General features: G+C 38.6%; 1 protein-coding gene across 1 annotated transcript in view; it reads left to right on the top strand.

The window, feature by feature from the left end:
• The window catches only part of RAD51AP2 (RAD51 associated protein 2), a 35,679-nt gene extending 22,066 nt beyond the window's left edge, over positions 1-13,613 (top strand). The window contains exon 4 of the mRNA XM_057558620.1: positions 13,364-13,613. The gene's annotated coding sequence lies outside the window, so the exon portion shown is untranslated. The remainder of the gene's footprint in view (positions 1-13,363) is intronic.
• Positions 13,614-13,923: the final 310 nt, after the last annotated feature.

Raw genomic sequence — 13,923 nt, forward strand, 5'->3', positions numbered from 1 at the left:
AACAGGTGGAAAAGCTTCTAAATTTATTACATTGAACATATAATTTAAAAAATTAAAACATGACCTTATTAAAATTTTTTTCAAGTTGTCATTGGACAAAATAGAATAATGTCATATTTGACAATGTTCTTATATGTGAGAAAGGATTTTATTTAACATTAGTTAGTCCCTAAAAATGAGTTTATGATGAATTGATTATTACCTCATCCCATTCCTAATTGCAGATTTATAAGAGGTAAAATTTATTTAGTGATAGGAGTTAAAAAAACATTTTAAAAGGATTGTTGAATAGATAGATTCAATATTCTTTAAGTTTTTAAATTTTTAACATTCCCCGACCTTCAGCCATGAAAGTCTTTTCAGTTTTGGAAATTCTGACAAAATATGCCTGCCTTAACTTTCTATTCTGAAGCAAAATGGAGAAATAAAAATATTTCTCCAGATAACTATGTGCTAATTTTCAGTTTCACTAATGTTTAAGAATCTATGTTGAAAGTTCTTCTTTCTGATCTAATACTTAGTTCTTTAAATATTTCCCTCTGACTTGAATACTATGGGAAACGTGGACCTCTTTCTCTGACATATGGAGACATAATCACCAGATTGGGTTTTGGTTTTTCGGTAGAAAAGGAGTCGGGCAAGAGATGAAAATAAATGCAACGTTATGACTTTTGGTTACATCATACCCTGCATTTCCAAAAAGGGTGTGAAACAAATAAACTGAAAGCAGAAGCAGCATATTGTAGCAGAAAGAAGCATGGGGTTTTGAAGATAGATAGATCTGGCTCCAACCCATTATAATTTCTTAGATTCTCTGTTTCTTCATCTCCAAATTGTTGAGAGTAAGGCCTAACTTTCAAGGTTTTTATCAGAATTATAAAGTTTGTAAGCTGTCCAACAGAGTGCCTGGTACATGGTAGCCATTTAATAAATGATGACAATTAATATTTAACTAAGCACTGTCATGAACAGTTGCTCAAATACTTATTATTATTCATTAATATAAGAATAGAATTAACTTACTAATTCATCCAAAATATTTATTGGGTACTTGCTATGTATAAGGCACTGTTCTAGGCACTCAGAATATGTCAGTGAACAAAATAGACAGAATTTACTGCTCTTATAGATCCTAAATGCTAATCAAGGCAGACATAATATAAACAATAGACATTACAATTAAGTAAATTATATAATATGTTAGAAGATGTTAAATAAAAGCAGCATGGGGTAAGGGAGAGGGGCAATGTATGTGGAGGAGGAGGTTTTAATATTAAATAGGGTGGTCTGGGTAGGGGTCATTGAAAAATTAAGACTGAAACAAAGACTTGCAGGAAATGAGAGAGTAAGATCTGACTTGTGATTAAAAGGATCACTCTGATTGTTGGGAAATAGATGGAGAGGAAAGAACAAGATAAAGATCTGTTAGGAGCTGAAATGGAACAGAAGCTTGGCCCAAGGTGGTAAGAGAGTTGGTGAGAACTGACTTTATTTTGGATACATTTTGAAGGTAGAAGCAAAAGAATTTTCTGACATGGGATGTGTGATGTGAGGAAAAAAAGTCAAGGATAACTCCAAGATGTTTGGCTCCAGCAACTTAAAGGATGCTGGTGCTATCAAATTAGGGGTAGTAGGCTGAGGATGGAGAAGGCTTGAGGGGTTGGTGCTATAAACTTAATTGTATCCCCCTAAATTCATGTAGAAGACTAACCCCCAGTGTGATGGTATTTGGAGCTGGGGCCTTGGGAGGTAATTAGGCTTAGATAAAGTTGTAAAAGTGAGGCCCTCATAATGGAATTAGTGTCCTTATAATAAAAGAAACCGGAGCGCTTGCTTCCTTTCTCTCCCCCACCGCCTTCTCTCGATCTTCCTCTCCCTGCACACACTGAGGAAAGGCCATGTGAGGACACACAGAAAAGGTGGCCATCTGCAACCCACGGAGAGACCTCTCACCAGACACTGACCCTGCTGGCACCCTTATCTTGGACTTCCATTCTCCAGAACTGTGAGAAATAAATTCCTGTTGTGTAAGCCCAGTCTGTGGTTTTTTATTATGGCAGCCTGATCTGACTAACGTAGTTGGTATCAGGAGTTGGTTTTAGACATACTGAATCTGAGATGTTTATTAGATATCTAAGTGGGAATGTTAAGGGTAGGATAGGCTAGTCTGGAGTTTTGAAGCAACACCTGTTTTAGAGATTTAAATCTGGTAGTCAACAGTTTATTGAAGGTATTTAAAACTGTGGAAATGGATGTGATAACCAAGAGAATGAACGTAGACAGAGGAGAGGACTAAAGATTTAACATTGGGACACTCCAATATTAAAAGATCAATAAAAAGAAGAGAAAATATCAAAGGAGAGAAGAGAAATGAGTGAGCTAATAGAAAAAACAAGGGAGTGTGATACATGGAAAGCCAAGTGAAGAAAGTGTATCACTCCTTTCTTAATGAAGAAAACGGACATGTGGACACAGCGGGGGAAGGGGGGGGTGGGACGAATTGGGAGATTAGGATTGACATATATACACTACCATGTGTAAAATTGATAGCTAGTGGGAACCTGCTGTATAGCACAGGGAGCTCGGCTCAGTGCTCTGTGATGACCTAGATGGGTGGGAGGGAGGTCCAAGAGGGAGGGGATATATGTATACATATAGCTGATTCACTTTGTTGTACAGCAGAAACTAACACACCATTGTAAAGCAACTACAGTCCAATAAAAAAAATGTACTGCAAAAAAAAAATAAAGATTGACAATTGAGCTTAGCAATGTGGAGATCACTGATGATGTTGAGTGGAATGGTTTCAGTGCAGCAATGGGGCAAAGCTTGATTGGCATGAGTTTAAGAAAGAGTGGGAGAGAAATAGGCCACAGTGAATACCAACGGCTTTTAAAGGAGTTTTGCTGGAAAGGGGAGCAGAGAAATGGGGGTAGTAGTTATAGGGAAAGAGTGAAAAGAGGATTTTTTTAAACATGGGAGAAATGATAGTTTCTTTTTATGCTGATGGAGAATAAGTAAAGAGCATAAAATTGATGTAGGAGAGAAAGGGAAGAATTGCTAGAAACTTGTCTACGAGTAGGCAAAAAGAAATGGTATCTAGTGAACTTGTGGAAGATTGGCTTTAGCTTGAAAGTTTATTACTTCTGCTAACAGGTGAGAAGGCAGGTGTGTGTAGATGTGATGGTGAAAGTCTCTGGATGTTCTCTTTTGATTATTTCAAATCCTTCATAATATAGGAAACTGATTATATGCTGAGACTGATGTTTATAAAGGAGGTGTTCGTAGGATTTCCAAAGAGAGAAGAACATCTGAAATAGTTGTCTAGGAGAGTAGGAGAATCAGTAGACCAAGATCTATGGTTTTTCTGTCTGGCAATATTAGGGTCCCATTTGAGGTTCATGGTTGAATTTTGAAGTGAGAGCAGTCATGTGTGGAATTGCATTTTTCTCCAGTCATGCTCAGCTTCATGTGTTCAGACTTAGAGTTGGTAGAGGATTGGATATAACCAGTGGCATAAATTTCATCAAGCAAATTCAAATCAGTGAGAGAAGGGCAAGGAATATAACAAGGATTAATTATCAGGATTAACTATGTAATCTAAACTGGGTGAGGAGAAGAGTAAGGACATCAAAAGGAATGAGGGACAGTGAAAGAGTGGTAGCATTAATGGCTTGGAAGTCCCAGTGGAATCAAAAGATTATTGGGTTTGGAAGACTATAGGAAATGAGCTTGCAAGATAGGAGATTGTGGCAGAGAATAAAATGTATGAAATTGAGATTATGGAGAGATTGCTGTGTCTAGGATCTGGCAATGGGAAAGAGTGACTGAGGTAGTACGAGAAGATTATTATTATAGGAAAACATTCAAGTAACTAACAGGTTGGAGTGCCAGGAGAATTTATTTAAATGTATACTGAAATTACCACAAATATGAAAGGAGTAGTATTAGAGAGTGACGGTGAGCCAGCCTAAAATTGTTCAGAAGTGAGGGGTATGACCTAGGGACTTCAGATGACAGCAATAATGATGGTTTAGAGGGTGAATTTGATAACCTGGTTTCAAAGCTATGGATTTTTAGGAAGGAGGTAGGGCAAATTCTTGAAAGCTGCAATGAAAACATGAAGGACATTTACCCTACTTCAGAATCAGTGGTAGAAGTGCCATGGGAGAAACACCAGCCTCCTTTTGCGAAGGCTGCAGGGAAAGCAATGTTTTTAGGGGAGAGCCAAGTTTCCCTCAGTCCAGTAAGGTAGAGAAGGTTCAGCAAGAGGCTGACACGTTTGAGAAGAGATTCATGGAGCAGAAATAAAAAGACTGATGCTGGCTGGAAATTGATTGGAGTTATTGGAGGCTGTGAGATAACTGAGCATGCAGAGGAGGAAGAGTGGACGGGGGAGAAACTGAGGCCAGTTTACCTGTGCTTAGCACTTTCAACAGTTTCATGGAATGTGTCCCAGACTGTGCCTTCCACCTCATGTCTGCTCCTATTCTGTCTTGTACTTTAAGCCACCCAGTGAATTTATAAATAAATTAACTATCATTTTCTCACTAAAAATGACACGCTTAGAATAATGGACATTCTCAGAAAGACCTGCAATCCTTCCCGGTTTTCCTTGAGTGAAATTTGTGTCAGAGTCCCCTACCTGTTCTTTCCATTAGCTTTAGGTGAAGAACATCCATACCTTCCCCTTCCCCAGCAGGAGAGAGACTCCATGCTCAAGAGTTTCTTGTTCTGTCTCATATTTATCCCATATTCACATCCCCTTCTTTCAGATCACCCCATTATGATCAAGAATAAGGGGTCAGGGCCCTGGACTCCTTATGAAAAGCTAGAAGGGAGAATCCCCACAGCAGTGTTGCAGGTTGTTACTGAGTCTCCAAGCTTGCCAAGAGGTTAATGACATTCCTGTTTTGTTACTTTCTATATTTATTGCTTTATGGATAGACCATGTGGCCTATACTATTTCTACATTTTGTAGTGTATTGAGATTTTCTTCGTGGCCTAGTACATGATTAATTTTTATAAATATGCCATAAACATTTAAAAATAATGTATATATTTTAGATGTTAGGTACAAAGTTCAATATCGAAAAAGTCTAGCATTGTCATTATAGAATTACAATTCTTTTTTTGTGTGTGTACTTCTTTCAGCTTCTGAGAGGCGTATGTTAAAAGTTTTCATGATTTAATTTTTGTTGAATCTCCTTGGATCTAACTTTTTTTCCATTATATAATTTGTTATTGTGTCGTTTGGTGAATAAAAGTTTAATTTCTTTTGAGGTATTTTATATTTTCTCAATATAAAATTTCCCTTTTTGTCACATTGATTTTTGCCCTACCTCTGCTTAGATATTAACAATGCCATTCTTGATTTAAACTTGGTATCATTTGACAGGAATATCTTGATATTTCCATTCTTTTCAATTTCTTTGTGTCATTCCTTTAAAATATTAAAAATAATATTTTAAATATTAAAATAATATATTTTTTGATTAAAAATAAAATAAAACTGAATTTTGCGTTTTGCTTTTTTTTAAAACCTCATGTGACAGCCTTCTTAGAATATGGGAATGCGATGCATTTCTACTTACTGTAATTACTTATATGTTTTCTCTTTTCTGCCATCTTCTTTTGTCTCTTCCTTTTATTATGCTTTCTTATTTGCCCATATTTAACTCACTTTGTGACTTGTCCTGGTTTGATAATTTTTCCCATGTTTTTCCCCTTCTAGTGCTTTAAAAATTTGAGAGCCACTATTTTCATGCTACCTTTAAAATTTCAACATATATGTATTTAAACGTACGTTTTCCTATTAACATAGATAACTGAACAATACATATAAAACTTTCTCCCTCTTATCCATTTAAATAAGGTGAGATTTTTAGGATACCTTTTCTTTGCTCTTGAGCACTTCCTTCCCCCTACACAATGATCTTGAATCATCTGCAATTTTCAGTTTTTTAAATGCCTATTATGTTTTTATAACTCCTTTCTTAACAATTATATATGTAATGTATATAAAATACATAATTACATAATAATATACATGTATAACTTAACTGTATTTTACTTCATAAGCATATTATCAACAATTATTTGGATAGAAATATACATTTTGCTTGTTTCTCTGCTTGCTCATGCATTTTTCTTTCTGTGAATTTTTATTCTTCTTTTCTTTTTGTTCGTTTGTTTTGCAGAATTATGATTTCCAGAATTTTTTTTCAGAAAGGATAAATAGGTGGCATAGTGCATTACTGCTGTTTTAGCTGCCTACTATGTCTCCTACCTTCTTATGGCAATAACATGCTTTTTTTTAGAAATTTGCTCCTCTAGCACTAGCCATTTGATGTGACCCTTGTGGCGCTGTAAGTCACTATACTCTATGTCTGTGACCACAGACATGGGTATCAGGTCGATGTGTAGCCCATCGTAGTACAAGATCACCTGGAGCACAGGGATTTTTTTAAAAGAGGTGTCTCAAGTCTGATCAGTCTTTCCAGGGGATTTATATATATTGATGCAGTTTTGATTTGTTTTTACTAGTGGGATGATATAAAATCAGACTAGTTCCAACCATGTTTTCTTCTTTTCCCACAATTTGGAGGAGGGATATATTCAGTAGGAGAGAGAATGATGTCACAGACTGAAAAACAAACAAACAGATTGAGGAGAAAAAGAGAGAGAGAGGAAGAGTTGATGATAATAGTTGAGACTCTGGGCACAGTCAGACCTGCATGACCCCCTTTCTTCCCAGTTGTTTGAGCCAATAGAGTCCCTCTTCTTTTTTTAAGATTTATTTATTATTTATTTTTGGCTGCATTGGGTCTTAGTTGTGGCATGCGGGATCATTCGTTGCGGTGCGTGGGTTTTCTCTTCAGTTGTGGTGCGCAGGCTCCAGGGCGCGTGGGCTCTGTAGTTTGTGGTGCGCGGGCTCTCTAGCTGAGGTGCCTGAGCTCAGTAGTTGGGGCGCGCAGGCTTAGTTGGCCCCCAGCATGTGGGATCTTAGTTCCCTGACCAGGGATCGAACCCCACGCCCCCTGCAGATTCTTTACCACTGGACTACCAGGGAAGTCCCCCCCTTTTTTTTTTTTTTTTAATTTTATTTATTTATTTATTTAGGCTGCACTGGGTCTTAATTGCAAATAGAGTCTCTCTTCTGTTTAAACTTATTTGAATTAGATTTATTTCATTTGCACCTGAAATAATCCTAACCAGTGCAGGTAGAAAACTTCCTGAGTTCTTGCATGTTGAAAAACGTCTTTATTTTGTCCTCATACTTGAATGATAGTTAATCTGGGCAAAGAATTTTACCTTTTCCTTTAGCCCCCTGTAGACATTTCTCCATTCCTCTCCAGTTTTATTCTTCTCCAAAGACTTATTGCTATCTTAAAGATTATTGTGTTTAGTTACTTATTATGTATGTTGTTTCTAATGTTTAGAGAGGACAAACCAAATAAACATCACCCTTTACAGATTTTTGCTTTAACAAAACATTTCTACCTGGCTATACATGAAATAGGTTCACTTATTTATTTTTCACCAGCTAAGGTGATTTAAAATAAATATTTTCAAGCCTATATTCAGGTTTTAGTTCTGAATGCTTTATAAATATGTCACATATTTCTTGGGTTTTGGGACTTCAGAATTAGATCCAGTGTTTGAGAATCTGACTGATCCTGAATATCATGGGAAGATTATTTTATAATTCTTAAATCCTATACTTAACTTATGAATATCAGTTGTGCTTGCTTTAAAAAACAACTGATATTTTGTTGATTCTTATTCAGCTTTTTATCTTCTGTGATTTCTTGGTCTTGTTCTATTATTCTCACACAGAGTGTCCTTTTCTATGTGTTAATCCACAACAAAAAGTGACACTTGATGCTTTCTGCTCTTCCAATATTAGCTAAGCACTTTATAAGCCTGAGAAGCTATAAAACACTGATATAGAAAGTTTTGATCTACCTCCTAATACTTTGGTGAAAATTTAAGAAAAGAAAGTGAAGTGAGTCTTCTTTTGGTTTTATGTTGGTTTAGGGAATATTATAATGTAATAAGGAAAAATGATATTTTAAATGAAGGTAGGTCTTATTCCATTCAGCTTTTGGTAGCTTATAATTGAATCCATTTGTAAAAGATTGCTGATCCAAAATATTTCATGCAATTGATGAACTACAGTATTAGACTTTGGGCTTTGGGAACTCTGGGAAGGCTATAGTGAATGCAGGGACCAGGGCTTATGGACCTTAATTGCTTTTTTCTAATTACTGAGAAAAAGAACTTCTTTTACTAGGCAGAGTAGGTCAGTGTTACTCGAATAGTCACTAGCTCTTAATAGTCATGGGCTTTTTTTTAGCAGCAGGCTTCATGGTAGTCATAGCCTAGACCCCTGATATTGGCACTTGAGTACACAAAAGAATTATCTAAACTTGTTGAAAATGTATAATTCTGAATCTTAACTTCAGAGATACTTACTCATTAGGTTTGGGGAAGATACCAGGAATTTGTGTGTGTGTGTGTGTGTATTTATGTGTGTTTTTGACAAACATCTTTTTTTTCTTTTTCTTAAATTGAAGTATAGTTGATTTACAAAGTTGTGCCCATCTCTGCTGTGCAGCAAAGTGACTCAGTTATACACAAAGAGACATTCTTTTTTAATATTTTTTTTCCATTATGGTTTATCACAGGATATTGAATATATAGTTCCCTGTGCTATACATTAGGACCTTGTTGTTTATCCATTCTAAATGTAACAGTTTACATCTACCAACTCCAAACTCCCAGTCCATCCCTCTCCCTCTCCCCCTCCCCCTTGGCAACCACAAGTCTGGTCTCTATGTCTTTGAGTCAGTTTATGCTTTGTAGATACGTTCATTTGTGCCATATTTTAGGTTCCACATATAAATGATATCATATGGTATTTATCTTCCTGACTTACTTCACTTAGTATGATAATCTCTAGTTGCATCCATGTTGCTGCAAATGGTGTTATTTAGTTCTTTTTTATGGCTGAGTAGTATTCCACTGTATATATATATATACCATATCTTCTTTATCCATTCATCTGTTGATGGGCATTTAGGTTGTTGTTTCCATGTTTTGGCTATTGTGAACAGTGCTGCTATGAACATAAGGGTGCATGTATCTTTTTTTTTTTTTTTTTAAATTTTATTTATTTATTTATTTATTTATTTATTTTTGGCTGTGCTGGGTCTTCGGTTCGTGCGAGGGCTTTCTCTAGTTGCGGCAAGTGGGGGCCACTCTTCATCGCGGTGCGGGGACCGCTCTTCATCGCGGTGCGCGGGCCTTTCACTATCGCGGCCCCTCCCGTTGCGGGGCACAGGCTCCAGACGCGCAGGCTCAGCAGCTGTGGCTCACGGGCCCAGCTGCTCCGTGGCATGTGGGATCTTCCCAGACCAGGGCTCGAACCCGTGTCTCCTGCATTAGCAGGCAGATTCTCAACCACTGCGCCACCAGGGAAGCCCAAGGGTGCATGTATCTTTTTGAATTATAGTTTTGTCTGGATATATTTCCAGGAGTGGGATTGCTGGATCATATGGTAATTCTATTTTTAGTTTTCTGAGGAACCTCCATACTGTTTTCCATAGTGACTTTACCAACTTACATTCCCACCAACAGTGTAGGAGAGTTCCCTTTCCTCCACACCCTCTCCTGCATTTGTTATTTGTCGACTTTTTCATGATGGCCATTCTGACTGGTGTGAGGTGGTACCTCACTGTAGTTTTGATTTGCATTTCTCTAATAATTAGTGATGTTGAGCATCTTTTCATATGCCTACTGGCCACCTGTATGTCTGCTTTGGAGAAATGTCTATAAGGTCTTCTGCCCATTTTTCGATTGGGTTTTTTTGTTGTTGTTGTTGTTGTTGAGTTTGTATATTTTGGAGATGATCTAGCCCTTGTGGGTCGCAACATTTTCAAATATTTTCTCCCATTCCGTAGGTTGTCTTTTAGTTTTATTTTTTTTTATGGTTTTCTTTGCAGTGCAAATCTTGTAAGTTTGATTAGGTCCCATTTGTTTATTTCTGTTTTTATTTCTATTGCCTTGGGAGACTGACATAAGAAAACATTGGTACAATTTATGTCAGAGAGTGTTTTGCCTATGCTCTCTTCTAGGAGTTTTATGGTGTCATTTGACAAATATCTTAAGTGTCAATAGTTCTGATACTGGTTTTAAAAAGACCAGTTTGAAACCTGGCTAGATGTTAGCACTAGGTGGATTTTCCCATGCACCAAAAAACCTGCCTGCCTGTCTGTAATAATAAGCTTCAAATACCAGCTGGTGTTCAAGGACAATTCTGACTCCAATGGCTTCCATATTGTACTACTAACTTCAATTCTTATCTCTGACACCACTAGACTTGGTGTCCATACATGCTTTTTCCAGAATTTGGATTTTGGCCTCTTCTCTAGTGACTGTGGCTTGACTTATCCAGTAATCTAAGTGTCTTCTGTTCCCTCAAGTACTTTGTACTTCACAGAACCAGCGACCTATCCTGGCCACTGAGCTGGGCTTAGTTTCCCTTAGAGGATGGTGAGTCAGACAGCAATAATGTCATTATAAATTCTGGTGAGATTATAGACGATTATTATCTACATTTTCACACTTGCACTTTCCTAATGAACATGTATTACTTCTATGAAAATTCTAACATAACAAAAAAATGAGAAAAATGTTCACATCCTGAAATATCACAGGTAATTCTAGCCAGAGGAGGACCATGTGAGAAGAACTGTAACAGTTTTGGTACAACTGGTTAGGTCATTTTTCCAATGTAGCTTCTCTCTTCTGAGCATTTCCTATCTTTCAGTGCCATATAAGATTTCTTAGGGCACATAATGGACTCATTATAGCAGTTTATTTCTCCTTGCTTAATTTCTTTTGACCTTTTATTTTTATTTTTTTATTATTTATTATTTTTGGCTGTGTTGGGTCTTCGTTTCTGTGCGAGGGCTTTCTCCAGTTGCAGCGAGCGGGGTCACTCTTCATCGCAGTGCGCAGGTGTCTCACTGTCGTGGCCTCTCCCGTTGCGGAGCACAGGCTCCAGACGTGCAGGCTCAGTAGTTGTGGCTCACGGGCCTAGTTGCTCCACGGCATGTGGGATCTTCCCAGACCGGGGCACGAACCCGTGTCCCCTGCATTGGCAGGCGGATTCCTAACCACTGCGCCACCAGGGAAGCCCTCTTTTGACCTTTAAAGTGAGTCTTTCTCCCTTATCAGCTCTCCTCTTGAATCCTAGGACCATGACATTGACCTTTATAGCTTATGCTACAGTTTTGTGGTGTCAGTTTGATCATGTCACTTCCCACCTCCACCCTCTCGTAGAATCCTCAGTTTAAACTGCTTCAGTGGTGTGTCCTATTTTTCTTAGAGACTGAAGTCTGTAACATGGTCTTAAACGTGTATTCTCATCTTTATTTACTTCTCCGGCCTTCGTTTTGCACTCCCACCATTTTCTTCCTTCTCAGCAGAGGTTGCACAGGCTCTTTCTTTTTTTTTTTTTTTTTTTTTTTAAATTTATTTATTTATTTTTTTAATGCTATTCTTGTCTGCTTACATTCTTTTAATTTATGTATGTATGTATGTATGTATGGCTTTGTTGGGTCTTCATTTCTGTGCGAGGGCCTTCTCTAGTTGTGGCAAGCGGGGGCCACTCTTCATCGGGTGCGGGGTCCACTCTTCATCGCGGTGCGCGGGCCTCTCACTATCGCGGCCTCTCGTTGCCGAGCACAGGCTACAGACGCGCAGGCTCAGTAATTGTGGCTCACGGGCCGAGTTGCTCCGCGGCATGTGGGATCTTCCCAGGCCAGGGCTCGAACCCGCATCCCTTGCATTGGCAGGCAGACTCTCAACCACTGCGCCACCAGGGAAGCCCCACAGGCTCTTTCTTTTGCTTGGAACTTGGCCCCCCCCTCCTCCCTTCTTCGCTTATTTAATTCCTACTCATCTCTTCAGTTCTCACTCACATCTTGGACAAATGTTCCCTGACTTCTGAACAAGGAAAACCTTCCTATTTCAATTCTCATGTTAGCCTGGATGCCTCCTTCCTGAAACTATAATTTTATATTTATTTGTGTGATTATTTTACTGGTGTCCACCAATCCACCTAGAAGTTTAAGATCTGTGAGAACCGTGATTATCTGCTTTTCTCAATATTGAATCCCAGCTTCTAGCACCATGCCTGCTACACAGCAGGTACTCTTCTGTATTTGTTGAGGGAATGATTATACTTTCTGAATTAAATAATTAAATTGAATTAAAGAGTATACGTACCAATTATGATAAACACATTAGCATGGCTAGAGTAGCATTCAGAAAAGGGGTTGCCTTCCTGCCTCTGCGCCATAGGTCCCAGACTTGCTTGTTATGATTAGATAGACTGTACAGACCACTAAACCAGATATTTAACTATAACTAAAGAAGCTTTTAAACTCAGACCTTATAAAGGTGACCAGTTGATTTGTATAGAATGTCAACCTGGAATTAACGCTATTTACAGTTTACATATATGTAGTTAAGTATGAACATTTGTCCACCAATTCTAGGATATGAAAACTGAAAACTATCACATTAATTAGTTTTTTTTGAATCAAGCTAAACCGTCCTCACTGCTGCCCACCTTGGCTGGCAGGAAGCCTGATCTCAGTCAAGCTTAGACTGCTCGCTCTTCCAGAGACCCATGCCCTTGTTCTCAAGGCTGCCATGTGTCTTATTGCCATCTCCATATTCCTAGTGTCTCTGCTAAGCAGGCAAGGCTGTCTTGCATTTGGGAAAATCAGATATTCCCTTTTTCCTCCTTAGTCTCCTTGGTCTGGCTTCCTCTTCAGTGCCACCAGAAGCCTCTCTCTCCCTTTACTCTAGACCCACTTAGCACACTCCCTAAAAGGGACTATTGAAACACAAAACTGTTTGCTTTCTGCTGGAGGTGAGGAGATAAGGATCCCTTAGGATCTTAGCAACATAATATCGACTTCTTTCCTTGCCTAGGAAGGAGAAAGGAGATATTAATACCACTTACTTACTTTAGTAATAACTCATTTTGTACATATGTGCATATATAAAGACTAATAAAGGTTCTGATATCAGCTCCTTTTTTTTTTTTATTACCAAGGTGATAAGAACCAATTACTATGGGTTCCTAGGAAGTAATTCTGATCTAGTCTGAACACCCCACTCATTTCCTGTATTGTCAGGAGTGTGCTGGGATGTCTGTGTCTGACATCAGTATTCTTACTACTAACTCTATGTCCCTACCTTTGCATTTACTCAAACATAATCTTAAGAACAGATTTGTTTTTAACCATCTGATTTCTATAATGCTTTGATTCCCTTAAAACAGATGGCTGGGGCTTCCCTGGTGGTGCAGTGGTTGAGAGTCCGCCTGTCGATTCAGGGGACACGGGTTCGTGCCCCGGTCCGGGAGGATCCCACATGCCGAGGAGCGGCGGGGCCCATGAGCCACAATTACTGAGCCTGCGCGTCTGGAGCCTGTGCTCCGCAACAGGAGAGGCCGCGATAGTGAGAGGCCCGCGCACCGCGATGAAGAGTGGCCCCCGCTGGACGCAACTGGAGAAAGCCCTCGCACAGAAACGAAGACCCAACACAGCCATAAATAAATAAATAAATAAATAAATAAATTTAAAAAAAAAAACAGATGGCTGGGTTAATCTGTGACAGTTAAAGGGACACTTCTGTGCTTCAAATGAAGTGTGGAGTCAGTCCTTTCTGCATTCAAATTGCAATTATGTTGCTTATTGCAATTATGTTGCTTATTGCAATTTTGACTTTCTGCTAGTGGTTCTTAAATGGGGGTGATTTTTGCCTGTCAGGGGACATCCAGCAGAGGGTTTGATTCTCATGACCCTAGGGGTGCTACAGGCATCTAGGGGGTAAAGACCG

This window comes from Balaenoptera acutorostrata, chromosome 12 (genome assembly GCF_949987535.1).
Source record: "Balaenoptera acutorostrata chromosome 12, mBalAcu1.1, whole genome shotgun sequence".
Classification (NCBI taxonomy): Eukaryota; Metazoa; Chordata; class Mammalia; order Artiodactyla; family Balaenopteridae; genus Balaenoptera; species Balaenoptera acutorostrata.